The 16,382-nt window shown below is 41.5% G+C and overlaps 1 protein-coding gene across 1 annotated transcript in view; it reads right to left on the bottom strand.

The window, feature by feature from the left end:
- Positions 1–16,382, bottom strand: part of mctp1a (multiple C2 domains, transmembrane 1a) — a 606,655-nt gene that overhangs the window by 345,669 nt on the left and 244,604 nt on the right. The window lies entirely within an intron of this gene.

Raw genomic sequence — 16,382 nt, 5'->3', positions numbered from 1 at the left:
TGACAGCCCTCGTAGTCTTTTTTACTTTCTTAGATATCAGTTTTTGCAGTGGGACAAGCAATGAATGATACTGCGTAACCAACGATTGCTGGGAGAGGAAGTATTGTGCTTTATACAGAATCATGATAAGTTTTGACATTTTGGATTTAAAATAATTCATATGAATTTTCCAACTTAATTTATCATCAATAAAAACTCCAACAAACTTGGTTTCTGTTACTGTTTCAATTTCAGCATCATTCAATTATAAGTTTCTACTTATTTCCAAATATAATACATTTTGTTTTACCCAAATGAAGAGATAATTTATCTGTAGTTCCCTCTCCATCATGTCCAGGACCTGTCCCAAATGATCCCCACTACCAAACACAGTTGTCTCATCAGCAAACAAAATACATCTCACAGACTTGGAAACCAAACCTATATCATTAATATACAACAGAAACAGTAACAGCCCAAGGACTGAGCCCTGGGACACCCCACATGTTATCTTCAAAAATTCAGAATTTCAGAAAATGGACACACTGATCCGACTGCCGAATGTGTGCTGGAAGATCGTTCCACAGAGCTGGGGCACGGTAGGAGAAAGCTCTGTGACCGGCAGACTTTTTATTCACCCTGGGAACACACAGAAGTCCTGTACTCTGAGAACGCAGGGCCCGAACTGGTACATAAGGGCTTACCAGGTCAGCCAGATAGGGAGGTGCAAGTCCATGAACGATTTTATAAACTGATAACAGTACTTTAAAATCTGATCTTGCAGGAACAGGAAGCCAGTGCTGGGACGCCAAAACAGGTTTAATGTGGTCAAACTTTCTGCTTTGTGTCAAAAGCCTGGCAGCAGAGTTTTGAACCAGTTGAAGACCCCTAATCCTGGACTGCGGTAAGCCAGAAAACAGAGCATTACAATAGTGCAATCTAGAAGAGACAAATGCATGAATCAAAGTCTCAGCATCAGCCATAGACAGGATGGGACGAATCTTCGCTATATTTCGCAAATGGAAGAAAGCAGTCCTCGTAATGTCTCTAATGTGGAAATCAAAGGACAAGGTAGCATCAAAAATTACTCCAAGGTTCCTCACTTTATCCGTATGATGTATAACACACGGACCTAAGCTAAGTGCTAGCTGATCAAATTTATGCCGATACCTCGCTGGACCAAGAACTATAACTTCAGTCTTATCAGAATTTAAAAGTAGGAAGTTATTAGACATCCAACTTCTTACTGATGCAAGGCAATCTTCCAAAGATTTTATGTGAGTGAGATTACCAGCAGTTATTGGCATGTACAATTGAGTGTCATCAGCATAGCAATGAAAGGAAATCCCAAAGCACCGCAGTATATTCCCAAGAGGTGCTACATAAAGGGAAAAAAGCAGGGGGCCTAAAACGGATCCCTGAGGAACCCCAAACTTCATGTCCCTACAATTAGAGGAGATGCCATTACACAATACGCAGTAAGAGCGACTGGACAGGTATGACGTCAACCAGGCAAGAGCAGTTCCAGTAATCCCAAAGTGATTTTCCAGCCTATTGAGTAAAATATGATGATCCACAGTATCAAACACAGCAATAAGATCCAGCAGCACCAAGACTGTGGTGGTATCTGAGTCCATTGCTCGTAAAAGGTCATTCACTACTTTAGTAAGTGCTGTCTCTGCGGAGTGATATTTTCTAAAAGCAGACTGCAGTGACTCAAAAAGATTATTCTCAGTGAGGTAGTCCACAAGCTGTCGCGAAACCACTTTTTCCAGGATTTTAGAACAAAATGATAGATTAGATATCGGCCTATAATTCTTCAATACACTAGGGTCGAGACTGGATTTCTTAAGTAATGGTTTGATCACTGCAGACTTGAAACATTTAGGAACAGATCCAGAAGTTAATGAGAGATTCATGATTTCCAGCACAGTCAGTCCAAGAATGGGCCACAGGTCCTTAAATAGTTTTGTTGGTATAGGATCAAGTAAACAAGTTGTACTTTTTGTAGACATCATGAGCTTTGTCAACGCGCCAAGCGAGATACCATCAAAATCTGTAAATCTGGGTAACACCTCAGTGGGCGCATCCACCTCCATAGCAGTATGCGGTGGTTGGACCAAAGCCTGCTGAGATATGCTCAACCTAATATCCTCAATTTTCTTCTCAAAATAGTCCAAGAAATCCTGTGCTGAAAAGGGAGAGTGAATAACAGGTGGCTGTCCATGAATGAGAAATGCCACAGTTTCAAACAAAACCTTTGAGTTATGTGTGTTTTTATTGAACAAATCAGAATAATAGGCACGCTTTGTAGCCAGTAGTGCATGCTTATAATCTAAGACAGCATCACGCCATGCAAAGTGGAACACCTCTCGTTTGGAACTACGCCATTTCCGTTCCAACCCTCTTGCCTTCTGCCTAAGGTCACGCAAATAACTGTTGAACCAAGGTGTCTGTGCCTTGGGAAGGCATGGCCTTAATAGAGGAGGCGCAGTCTTATCGAGTGTGGTTTTTAGCACTAAATTCAGGCTATCCGCAAGGCTGTCTACCGACTGAAAATTCATCAAGTTTGAAGTCAAGATTTCTGGTAGTCTCGCTTTGAGTTCAGTCAAAGTTGAAGGTTTAATACATCGCCGCAATGATAGGCAAGGTTGTTGCTCCACTAAACGCGGCAGCGTAATTGTAAACCTAATACGCGAGTGGTCATAGACCGCCAATGCAAGAGGCAGGATGTCGATATTTGTGACAGCAAGGCCATGTGCAAGAACCAAATCCACTGATATGCGTTGAACCATGATTGAAATGCCGAAATCCTAGTGCATCCATGATTTCCATAAATGATTTACCAAGGGGATCAGAGGGCTTATTTATATGAATGTTAAAGTCACCAATAATCAAAATATTGTCTACACTAATTGAAAGACTAGAGATGAATGTGTCAAATTCATCTAAAAAATCAGAATATGGGCCAGGAGGCCTACAGACAGTGACAATATAACATAGCTGATTTCCAGTTTTATGACCTTGACAGTACTTAGCATCATGGGCATAACGGAGAATCAGATACTCAAATGAATTATATTTATGACCCCCAACAGTTACTAAAGTAAACCTGGATTTATAAATAAAAGCAACACCCACGCCTTTCCTCACATCACGTGAAACGTGACTAAAAGTGTACGCAGGTGGGCAGGCCTCATTCAGAGGAAGGACAGCTGTGGATTTAAGCCAGGTTTCACATAATCCAAGCATATCCAGGCGATGATCCACAATTAAGTCATTCACCAGCAATGACTTCAGAGACAATGATCTGATGTTAATGAGACCCAAACTAAGGATTTTGATGAAGTCATTGCGGAAGTTCTGCTCCTCAGCAGCCAGTGACGCAGCGTGTTTCAGCGGCCGGAGGAGCTCAGGTGAAACGCCGTGTCTGCGAGCCCACAGACGACAGCACCGGCGTAAAAACTCCGTAGCCCGGCGGGAGGCAGCAGCAGGAAGCTGCGGCACAAACGGGCACAGCTTTAGCGGAGCCGGTCCAGTCATCGGAGAGGACAGTCCAGGAACAACAGGACAAATCCAGCAGCCTCTCATGCGCAGCGCGCGCTCCCATGCCCAAAAAAATCGTCCATCCCACAGGAGGTGAGGATCAGACCCTCTGGTGAAGGCTGCCAGGTAAAACTTAAATTTCACTGATGCACCGCTCCGTTTTCCGCACCTTCTAAAGCGCCTCCTCCAGAGAGGAGCGCAAGGAAAATGGAGGAGGTGGAGCAGGACCTCCGCGAGCACAGGTGGCAGAGCAGGGCGTGGCCCTCCCAGCCCGGACCCAGACAACAGCAGCGGCTCATAAAGAGCATTAATGTCCAAGAGAGACTGACGATTATACACAAGCAAGGCAGAGGTGTCCCGGCAGAACACACAGAGCAAAAACACACCAACAAATAACAAAAAACTCGACGAGCGGTAAAGACAGGGCTGACGGCATGCCAAACACACAGGCGCCATCTTGCCTCAGGAAGTTTCCAGGGTACCCTAACCTTAACCATAACCACCCGACCCCCCACTTCACTTTTAATTTCGTGCAGCCATCACGGAATGAATGAGAATGAATTTGTGCTGCCGTGACAAAAATGAGAAGCTTTTGGTCACAATATCATGAACCAATAGATTAATGTACGTATATCGGATTGCCTGCAGTAACAATTTGTGCCAAGTGGTTAACTTGCTTATTTCCATCACAGAAGATTCCTGCGTTGCGGACTGAATGGTCCCCCTAAAAATCGGTCCCCCCCCCCCCAATGACGCTTCACAGTTAACACCTCATTTCTGCTTCAAACTGCACACCAGTCATCATCTATCTCAGCGACAGATATCTGAAGCTTTAGTACAATAATAATTTCCACATAAATTCAGCATTATTTCATCCTAAAAGGCAACTTAAGTGATCAGAGCGGCGGCTAAACGAGCTGCTAGATGATGCGTTCACTGCGTGTCGGCATTTCAAAGTGTCGGGGAAATTTGCCTCATTTCTGCTTAAAACAGCCTCATTTCTGCTTACATCTGACTTTAGAATGATTTAAGAAGTTTTACCTTCATCATCTGATGGTTAATAATCCCATTAATCCATTTGATTGCTTTGGGTGAAGAGAGTGTCTCAGATGTGCTGCTGAGGTCTGAAATGATGGATGTGCAGATGCAAAAGGTGGGCTGACATTCAGCCCACCTTTTGCATCTGCACATGCGTCATTTCAGACATTCGGTCTGCAACACTGGATCAAGATCAATGCTGCCCATTGTCCATGTAAGACAGACTTGCATCAGGAATGGTATCCAGTGTAAAACCTGTGCCAAATTAACATGCAGATCCATCTCAGATCTACTGTGGCAAAATGTAAGGCTACAAAATGTAAGGCTCTATAAATTATTCAGATTAATTGATCAAAACCCTTAACTTTATTTTGAGATGTTTGATATTGTCAATTCCCAGAATATTAGAGTTTATAATACTGTGTTTATAATACTTATAATAATGTGACTGAAGCGCAGGCTACAAAGCAAAAGACTGGAAGTGAAAAACCTAAACTCCTCTCGTGCATGCGCGGCACAACCTCAGCCCCCGAGATCAGGAGCTGGCATTCCATCTCTCTACTTCTATGTTAGAATGAGCCCTTGCAGTGGAAAAAAGAGGAATCAGTGGTTGCTCCCTTGACACTCGAAAACCCAGCCTTTTCTCCTACCTCCTATTCTGACCGGAGGGTGCCAAATGGCACTGATGGGTTAATTTTAATGCTGTCAAAAATAACGCGTTATTAACGAGTTAACGCGGAACAATTTTCACTGCGTTAATTTTTTTATCGCGAGATTAACGCACGGCGGGATCCGGTGTAAACAGGAAGCTACATAACAGCGCACACTGTTGTCTAGCTGTCGAGCGAGAGATGAACAAGGAACGTTGCAGGCAACATCTTAAATGGAAAATTTAGCTTTAAAAGACTGGAGGATGGGTGGTTTGATAAGACCAAAGTTATCTGCGCATATTGTCGGTGTGAGCTGAGCTACCATTGTAGCACGTCTGGTTTAAAATACCACTTGCTAGCTAAGCACACCGCAGATGCAGATGCAAAGCCTCCGCCGCCTCCTCCACGAGAAAACCAGATGAAAATGGATGAGTTTCGGCGCAGGCACATGGATGCCACAACTAAAAACAAACTTACAGCAGCCATAGCCAAATGGACTGCCACTTCATGCAGGCCTGTTAACATTGTCAAAGACGAGGGTCTGACTGAGATTATTCGCATCGCATCGAACGACTAGACCTACGAAGCTCCTTCCCGAGCCACTGTCATAAGCCGCATAGAGAATATGCACGAAACTGAGAAGTTTAAGGTACAGCAGACGTTGGGACAGACAAATACAGTTGCGCTAACGGGAGACTACTGGACATCCCTCAGTAACGAGAATTACCTTGGAGTCACAGCACATTACTTCTCACCACAGTGGAAGCTTCAGTCACATGCCTTAACTATTCTGAAGACAGGAGAGACACTTTGCTGACACTACTGCAGAACATTTCATGAAAATAGCCAGAGAGTGGAACATTGAGCATAAAGTTGTCTCCCTGACCACGGATAGTGCCCGTAACATGATCGCTGCGTCCAGGCAGCTCCCCTTCGAACACATGCCGTGTATCGCACACAGTGTGCACCGAGCAGTCACCGTTTCTCTCCACAATAGCCCGTTTGACAGCGCGTTAGCAAAGTGCAGAAAACTTGTGGGACATTTCAAGCACAGCCCAGCAAATGCTATAGAGCTTGAGCAGCAACAACTCACACACAATCAGAAAAAAGAGCCGCTCAAACAGGAAGTATGTACACGTTGGAATAGTACTCTGGAAATGATAAAGCGCGTCCAGCGCAATGCTGCACCTCTGAGAGATGCACTGGCCCTACACTCTATGAGCATCCCCATGCTGATGGCTGCTGAGCTGGAGAAACTGAAGAAGCTTGAGGCTGCGTTGGAGCGGTGCAGGTTTTTTTTTTTTTTATCATTTTGTGTGTATAGGCCCATCTGATTCTTTAATAACCATAATAAGTATATATGTCAATAGAAAAGTTAATGTGTGTGGTTATGTGTGTGTGGGTAGGCTGTGTTCATGTCTTTGTGTGTGACATACCTTTCCTGTTCCCTCCTATTACTGTAAGCTGTTTGCCTGGTGTCTGCATGTGTTTGAGTGTGGGAATGTGTGAATTACAACACTAAGGAGTTTCTTTATATTATTGCAGGTATGTGTCTGAACTTCTGGGAGGAGAGAAGTTTGTTTCTTGCTCAGTGGTGCTGCCAGCATTATGTCATCTGTCCCGGGTGATGGATGTCAATGAGGAAGACCCAGCTTATATGGTGAAGTTTAAGGAAACCTTCACAGCAGAAATGAATGATCGCAAGGAGAAGACCAATATCACATGGCTGAGAGTTGCGACAGCACTTGACCCAAGGTTAGACTGTCATCCTACTTTTTTTTTTTATCATACCTTTACCTGTGCTTGTTTGATCTAATTTCATGTCACTTAATTTCCAGGTTTAAGGACCTAAAGTGTCTCAGCAAACCTGACAGAGTTCAAGTGTGGGAAACTGTCCGCACCTTGCTCCAAGAGATGGAGATGAATGCACAACAGGATGAAAAATTCACCTCTGAGCCAGCTACGAAGAAACTGGCTCTCATGATTGCACATGACTCTTCATCTGATGAAGAAGAGGACAATATTGAACGTTGTACAGAGCGCTACAAGGCAGAGCCTCCTATTGGCATAGAGGACTCTCCCCAGAAATGGTGGTTCACACATGAAGCATCACACAGTGAGATGGCCTGTCTTGCGCGCAAGTACTTAGCAACACCTGCCACATCAGTACCATCAGAAAGATTGTTTTCATTGTCTGGACATGTTGTTCAGAAAAAACGAGCTTCCCTGTTATCTGAAAATGTCAACATACTTGTCTGTTTAAGTAACTGGCTCAAAGCAAAAAAATAAGTAGGCTTTTAGGTTGGCTTACCTGTTGGGAAGATGAGTTGATTACTAACAGTGAGGCTCACTGTTAGTATGTTCTAAATAAATTTAAGAAAACAGGTTTAACAGCATTATATGCTAAGTTCAAGTTCCCAATAATAAGCACTTTGCCATTTTATTTTAGATCACCCTGTTTTTGTGGGTCTGTTTTTGTGACTAAATATAATGCGTTTTTTTTATCCGTTTATTGATAGTGTTACTTCAGATTTGAATAACTGTAACACATGATGTTGTGATTTGCAACACTTTTAGGTTGGCTTACCTGTTGGGAAGCTGAGTTGATAAGTGCAGTACAGCCTGACTGTTAGTATGTTCTAATTAAATTTAAGAAAACGGGTTTAACAGCATTATATGCTAAGTTCAAGTTCCCAATAATAAGCACTTTGCCATTTTATTTTAGATCACCCTGTTTTGTGGGTCTGTTTTTGTGACTAAATATAATGCATTTTTTATCCGTTTATTGATAGTTACTTCAGATTTGAATAACTGTAACACATCATGTTGTGGTTTGCAATAAAAACATTTGCGCAAAGCATGCCTATCATTTTCTTATGTTGAAAGCGGAGACTAAAATGTGCGATTAATTTGCGATTAACTGTTAGAGTTAACTATGACATTTATCTGATTAATCTTTTCTTATGTACCTGTTCTTATGTTTCATATGTAAGTGCAGCCATTAGATCGGAATGTGGCAGTACCAGAGTGACTGGCAGTTTGAGCTTTCTGTTCAAGCTTGTATTCTGACTTTAAGAAAGTCAGAAAAGTCCCTGTTAAGCATGCATACAAAAAAAAAAAAAAACAAGACCAAAAAATTGAACATTGACGTGAAACTGAATTGAAGCTTCTGCACCACTTTTTAAAACCCTTGTATTATGCTACGAGTCAATTTGACCCATTTCAATTTTTGTGTTGGCCAAAGTGCAGGTTATCCTCACTTTTTTCCAGTGAAATTTTATGACTATCATCTAGGGTCATGAACTGCTGTGTAAAATCTAAACACTTTGATGTGTTGTGGAGTGTCTGCACAGAGTTTGTATACAAAGATGATGTTGTGGGTCATTTTGACCCAGACACAAAGTGGCTGTTCAAATCCAAAATAAACATGTCTCTTTGATCTACTTTATTTTGATTGCCTCTGAATAGCCATTCAGAACCAGGTGTGGTAGAAGAGGGACTTTCTCTTACTTGTTCTTGTCACTGTTTCCAAGCCCTTTCTTTGGGAAATACACCAAAAATGAGCTCCAGACGATTTATATCTGAAGAAGTTTTGTTGCAGCTTATGAACTGGTATAGCAATGCAGAGGAAGAGATTTCAGAGACATAGGATCCTTCAAAGCCAGAGGACAATGCTATTGATGAACCAGATTGTCAATTTTCCCATGATGAGGATTCAGAGGACGAGTCTGCCGGTGTCCCTTCATCAGATGAAAACCAAGAAATGCAACAATCGTCATCCACACAGGGGACATGGACATCTAAAGATGGTGAAATAAAATGGTCAACATCATCACACCAAAGTCGAGGCAGATTGTCATCTTCTTATGTCATCAAAATGACTCCTGGTACAACAAGATTTACTGTAACAAGAATTGATGATATTGAATCAGCATTTCAGCTCTTCATATCCCCACCCATAGAGAAGATAATCCTCGACATGACGAACTTGGAGGGGGGGCATGTTTTTCAAGAGAAATGGAAGCCACTGGATCCAGTTGACTTGCATGCTTACACTGGAATTCTGGTGTTAGCTGGAGTACACAGGTCAAAGGGTGAAGCAACTGCAAGTTTATGGAATTAAGAGAATAGAAGGAAAATCTTCCGAGCAACATCTTTGGAGACATTTCACATGATCTCTTGTGATCTGATTTGACAACCGTGACACCAGAGCTGGACGACGAGAGAGAGACAAGCTTCCAGCAATCAGAGATGTTTGGGATAAATGGGTCGAAATCCTGCCTTTATTGTATAATCCTGGCCCCAATGTCACTGTTGATGAGCGCCTCGTTCCATTCAGAGGACGCTGTCCTTTCCGACAGTATATACCAAACAAGCCTACGAAATATGGCATCAAAATATGGGCAGCCTGTGATGCAAAATCCAGTTATGCATGGAAAGCTATATGCTGGAAAGTGACCTGGAGGAGCACCTGAGAAGAATCAGGGAATGAGTGTGGTATTGGAGATGACTGAAGGGCTGCAAGGTCATAACATAACATGTGACAACTTCTTTACCTCCTACTGTCTTGGAGATGAACTTCAGGAGAGAAAGCTGACTGTGTTGGGAACATTCAGAAAAAATAAGCCAGAACTTCCTCGTGAGATTCTGAAGATGCAAGCAAGACCTCTGCATTCTTCAAAATTTGCTTTCACAGAGAAAACAACACTTGTTTCTTACTGCTCAAAGAGAAACAAGAATGTTCTTGTGATGAGCACGATGTACATAGATGCATCTCTGAGCATGAGAGAGGACATGAAGCCACAGGTGATCCTGGATTACATCTCCACCAAAGGGGGAGTTGACAATCTTGACAACTCACAGCAACATATAGCTGCCAGCGCAAGACTGCCCGTTGGCCCTTGGTGGTTTTCTACAACACTGGGGACGTGTCTGTATACAATTCCTACAGTAGTGTTCACAATAATAGTAGTGCTATGTGACTAAAAAGATTAATCTAGGTTTTGAGTATATTTCTTATTGTTACATGGGAAACAAGGTACCAGTAGATTCAGTAGATTCTCACAAATCCAACAAGACCAAGCATTCATGATATGCACACTCTTAAGGCTATGAAATTGGGCTATTAGTAAAAAAAAGTAGAAAAGGGGGTGTTCACAATAATAGTAGTGTGGCATTCAGTCAGTGAGTTCGTTAATTTTGTGGAACAAACAGGTGTGAATCAGGTGTCCCCTATGTAAGGATGAAGCCAGCACCTGTTGAACATGCTTTTCTCTTTGAAAGCCTGAGGAAAATGGGACGTTCAAGACATTGTTCAGAAGAACAGCGTAGTTTGTTTAAAAAGTTGATTGGAGAGGGGAAAACTTATATGCAGGTGCAAAAAATTATAGGCTGTTCATCTACAATGATCTCCAATGCTTTAAAATGGAAAAAAAAAAAAAAAACAGAGACGCGTAGAAGAAAATGGAAAACAACCATCAAAATGGATAGAAGAATAACCAGAATGGCAAAGGCTCGCCCATTGATCAGCTCCAGGATGATCAAAGACAGTCTGGAGTTACCTGTAAGTGACACCTGTGAAGACACCTGTGTGAAGCCAATTTATTTACAAGAATCCTCCGCAAAGTCCCTCTTAAATAAAAGACGTGCAGAAGAGGTTACAATTTGCCAAAGAACACATCAACTGGCCTAAAGAGAAATGAAGGAATATTTTGTAGACTGATGAGAGTAAAACCGTTCTTTTTGGGTCCAAGGGCCGCAGACAGTTTGTGAGACGACCCCAAACTCTGAATTCAAGCCACAGTTCACAGTGAAGACAGTGAAGCATGGTGGTGCAAGCATCATGATATGGGCATGTTTCTCCTAATATGGTGTTGGGCCTATATATCGCATACCAGGTATCATGGATCAGTTTGGATATGTCAAAATACTTGAAGAGGTCATGTTGCCTTATGCTGAAGATGACATGCCCTTGAAATGGGTGTTTCAACAAGACAATGACCCCAAGCACACTAGTAAAGGAGCAAAATCTTGGTTCCAAACCAACAAAATTAATGCCTCGCAGATGTGAAGAAAGAAAAACTGAAAAACTGTGGTTATACAACTAAATACTAGTTTAGTGATTCACAGGATTGCTAAAAAAAGCAGTTTGAACATAATAGTTTTGAGTTTGTAGCGTCAACAGCAGATGCTACTATTATTGTGACCACCCCCTTTTCTACTTTTTGTTACTAATAGCCCAATTTCATAGCCTTAAGAGTGTACATATCATGAATGCTTGGTCTTGTTGGATTTGTGAGAATCTACTGAATCTACTGGTACCTTGTTTCCCATGTAACAGTAAGAAATATACTCAAAACCTGGATTAATCTTTGTAGTCACATAGCACTACTATTATTCTGAACACTACTGTATGTGCTGTGGATTGAGATCAACCAGCAGTGGAATGCCAGCAAACTGTACAGACGTCGACTTTTCCTGGAAGAATTAAGCAAAGCACTCATCAATCCCAAGATCCAGAACTGGGCCAGGCCAGCTCGATCCCCAGCAGCTGCAGCTTTCATCGTAAAGGTCCAGGGAAGGGCATCTGACCAACCCATAATGGATCCTTTGGATACAGGTGCAAAGAAATGCAAAAGATGCCAAGTCTGTCCCTATCAAGATGACAATAAAACAAGTATATGTTGTGCGAGGTGCAAGAAGTACATCTGCAGAAAGTCACATTCTGTCCATCATGTGGGGAAAATATTGAATGTTGAAAATCCGAGAAAATGGGGCAAGTTAAATTTAAAAGTGTTCGTGAAGAGGGAAAAATTAAAAACAGGAGTTCTTTGATATAGTCTTTGAATTGTAAAACCCCTGGCAATAATTATGGAATCACCGGCCTTGGAGGATGTTCATTCAGTTGTTTAATTTTGTAGAAAAAAAGCACATCACAGACATGACACAAAACTAAAGTCATTTCAAATGGCAACTTTGTGGCTTTAAGAAACACTATAAGAAATCAAGAAAAAAAGATTGTGGCAGTCAGTAACGGTTACTTTTTTAGACCAAGCAGAGGAAAAAAATATGGACTCACTCAATTCTGAGGAATAAATTATGGAATCACCCTGTAAATTTTCATCCCCAAAACTAACACCTGCATCAAATCAGATCTGCCTGTTAGTCTGCATCTAAAAAGGAGTGATCACACCTTGGAGAGCTGTTGCACCAAGTGGACTGACATGAATCATGGCTCCAACACGAGAGATGTCAATTGAAACAAAGGAGAGGATTATCAAACTCTTAAAAGAGGGTAAATCATCACGCAATGTTGCAAAAGATGTTGGTTGTTCATAGTTAGCTGTGTCTAAACTCTGGACCAAACACAAACAACATGGGAAGGTTGTTAAAGGCAAACATACTGGTAGACCAAGGAAGACATCAAAGCATCAAGACAGAAAACCTAAAGCAATATGTCTCAAAAATCGAAAATGCACAACAAAACAAATGAGGAACGAATGGGAGGAAACTGGAGTCAACGTCTGTGACCGAACTGTAAGAAACTGCCTAAAGGAAATGGGATTTACATACAGAAAAGCTAAACAAAAGCCATCATTAACACCTAAACAGAAAAAAACAAGGTTACAATGGGCTAAGGAAAAGCAATCGTGGACTGTGGATGACTGGATGAAAGTCATATTCAGTGATGAATCTCGAATCTGCATTGGGCAAGGTGATGATGCTGGAACTTTTGTTTGGTGCCATTCCAATGAGATTTATAAAGATGACTGCCCGAAGAGAACATGTAAATTTCCACAGTCATTGATGATATGGGGCTGCATGTCAGGTAAAGGCACTGGGGATATGGCTGTCATTACATCATCAATAAATGCACAAGTTTACGTTGATATTTTGGACACTTTTCTTATCCCATCAATTGAAAGGATGTTTGGGGATGATGAAATCATTTTTCAAGATGATAATGCATCTTGCCATAGAGCAAAAACTGTGAAAACATTCCTTGCAAAAAGACACATAGGGTCAATGTCATGGCCTGCAAATAGTCCGGATCTTAATCCAATTGAAAATCTTTGGTGGAAGTTGAAGAAAATGGTCCATGATAAGGCTCCAACCTGCAAAGCTGATCTGGCAACAGCAATCAGAGAAAGTTGGAGCCAGATTGATGAAGAGTACTGTTTGTCACTCATTAAGTCCATGCCTCAGAGACTGCAAGCTGTTATAAAAGCCAGAGGTGGTGCAACAAAATACTAATGATGTGTTGGAGCGTTCTTTTGTTTTTCATGATTCCATAATTTTTTCCTCAGAATTGAGTGATTCCATATTTTTTTCTCTCTGCTTGGGCTAAAAAAGTAACCGTTACTGACTGCCACAATTTTTTTTCTTGATTTTTTATAGTGTTTCTTAAAGCCAGAAAGTTGCCATTTGAAATGACTTTAGTTTTGTGTCATGTCTGTGATCTGTTTTTTCTACAAAATTAAACAACTGAATGAACATCCTCCGAGGCCGGTGATTCCATAATTTTTGCCAGGGGTTGTATAAGGAAAGGCAAAGTAACTGTAAGAAAAAATGTGTTCTATGAGAATGTGACAAATTGAACAGGAGACAGGATCATACAACTACATTTGTGCTCAAAAGTTTACATGCCCGGGCAGAATTTTTGCTTTTTTGGCCATTTTTAAGAGAATATGAATGACAACACAAAAACTTGTTTTTTCACTCACGGTTAGTGGTTGGGTGAAGCCATTTATTGTCAAACAACTGTGTTTCCTCTTTTTAAATCAAAATGACAAGAGAACTACCCAAATGAACCTGATCCAAAGTTTACATACCCCTGTTGTTAATACTGTGTATTGCCCCCTTTAACATCACTGACAGCTTGGAGTCTTTTGTGGTAGTTGTGGACGAGGCTGGTAAAGCTGCCACTGAATATGTTTCGGACTTTATTTACATCAGTTACAAATAAATACAAACAATATGACACTCTATGGTAAATCTGCATGGAGTTGACAGTTCTCAAAAACTGAGTGACTGCGCAAGAAGTAGAAGAGTGAGGAAAGCCACCAAGACACCCAGACAACCCAGAAGAAGTTATAGGCTTACGTGGCTGTGATTGGAGAAATTATGCACAGTGCAAGCTTTACATTTTGTATCACCAGTTATCCATCTTCATGATGAAGTGGTATAGAGGAGGATTTTCTTAAAAAGAAGACCTGAAAGTTTAGCTACAAATTGCCAGAAGGTACATCTGAGATGCAAGCCTGGATTTGATCTGTTTTGGTGAAAGAAAATCCTTCTCTGCTCTACTCCACTATGAAGCTAAGAGTAGTGATGCAAAATGCAAAGCTTGCACTGTGCACAATTTCTCCAATTACAGCCACATAAGCCCATAACTTTTCCTAGTGAAGTGAAACAAACTGACTGACCATGCTGACCAATGCATCTGACACAGCTTTCACTACATCACTCCAATATTGTCCACTCCAATATTGTCATCAACAACTTGGTAGAAAGTCCCAGATGCATAAAAGCACAGAGCAATGAGGACGTGTTCTTCCACAGACTGACTGGGACTCCTTTGGGTTCTCCGTTGAAGTTTTGGCCTGACAAGGTCTGCAATCAACTTAGTATCAGCATTCCCAAAGCAAAAGTGAGCATACAGTTCTCAGTGGTGTACTGCTCCAGTGGTTTGCACGCTCAACATACACCCTTTGACAGTATCCTCTTCCACCAAAATGGTGGTAGCGATGGACAATACTTGCCATGCCAGTGCCTCTCTGTAAGTCCTCTGAGAAAGGCTTAATATAATATGGCTGTCAAAAACCTGCCCACTCATCAGCTGATGTGTTTTGGCTTCTGATCAATAAAGTCAATTATGTCCAAGCCCTATAAATACTATTTTCACAACAACAGATGAGGTGGAGCCATGGACTCAAAAGGACCTAATTTCACTGTTGCAGAAACCCATGCCCTGCTGGAGGGTGTAAAGCGCCATTATGCCTCAATAGTAGGAAGTTCTATTGTGGGTGGAATGGTGATGAACAAAAGGAAGAAAGACATTAGGTTGGAAATCACCCAGAATGTGAATGCAATGGGGTCTAGCCAAAAGAGGACCTTGGAGCAGGTGAAATTTAGATGGAGCCACAAAGGACCTTGCTGAAGCAAAAAAATTCACACCGAAACATACAACAAACGCTTTAAGAAAGGTGAATACACAGATGTGGTTCTGGGCATATTGGAGGTGAGAACTCTAAAGCTCTGCATGGGATTCAAGGTGTTGTCGGGGATGGTGAGCCTACAATTGTAGAGGAAAGTGAGCCAAATCCTCCTAATGCAGAGGAAACATTTATTCTGGATCTCAGCCCTATTACTGAAGAACAACCTGGATCCTCACTGGTAGAGCCACCAGTCACAGGAACTCAGAAAAGAGGCTTGAAGAGTCCTTTGCCAAATAATAATGATGCATATGAATTAGTCCTTAAATGAGAAACTGGAAGAGCAGAAGCACAGATACTCCTGGCAGAGGAATAAATCAAGTTGGCCAAACTGCAGCAAACCAGGTCAAAACTTCAGATCTGCTTCCTAAAAGCAGGGATTGAAAATTCTGGTCTCTCCTACTCGGATGAAGAACCCTTTATTTGTTGACTATTGGACATTTAGCCTTTTTTGAATTTAAGACTTTTCAAAATATCCACAATGTATTTGTTTATGTATATTTGTTATTTTTGGCTCAGGTTTTGTGTCTCAGATAAAAGAAATCATAAACAGAAGTGGATGTATATATTATTTTTTGTGTTTTGTCTCAAAATAAAAAAACACTTAAAGTGACCCCTTGTTGACTCTTCTACCTGTTGTTCTTTACATTGCTGGTAGCCCACATTGTAATATGTTGTCCCATTTAGAGCACTGGTAATCCGGATTTGTAATCTTGAAAACTGTGTATCTGGATCAGGGTGATCCAGTCTAATGTTGCTTTGAAAAACCGGTGTCGCAGATTGAACGGACCGTCCCTAAAAATCGGTCCGCCTTTTGCATCTGCGCATTCATCATTTCATATCATTTTGGACCACAGCAGCACGTCAGAGATGGAGTCTCTTCACCCAAAGCAATCAAATGGATTAATGAGATTATTAACCGTCAGATAATAAAGGTAAAACCTTGTAAATAATT

This window comes from Thalassophryne amazonica, chromosome 5 (genome assembly GCF_902500255.1).
Source record: "Thalassophryne amazonica chromosome 5, fThaAma1.1, whole genome shotgun sequence".
NCBI lineage: Eukaryota > Metazoa > Chordata > Actinopteri > Batrachoidiformes > Batrachoididae > Thalassophryne > Thalassophryne amazonica.
This window is presented reverse-complemented; position numbering and strand designations above follow the sequence as displayed.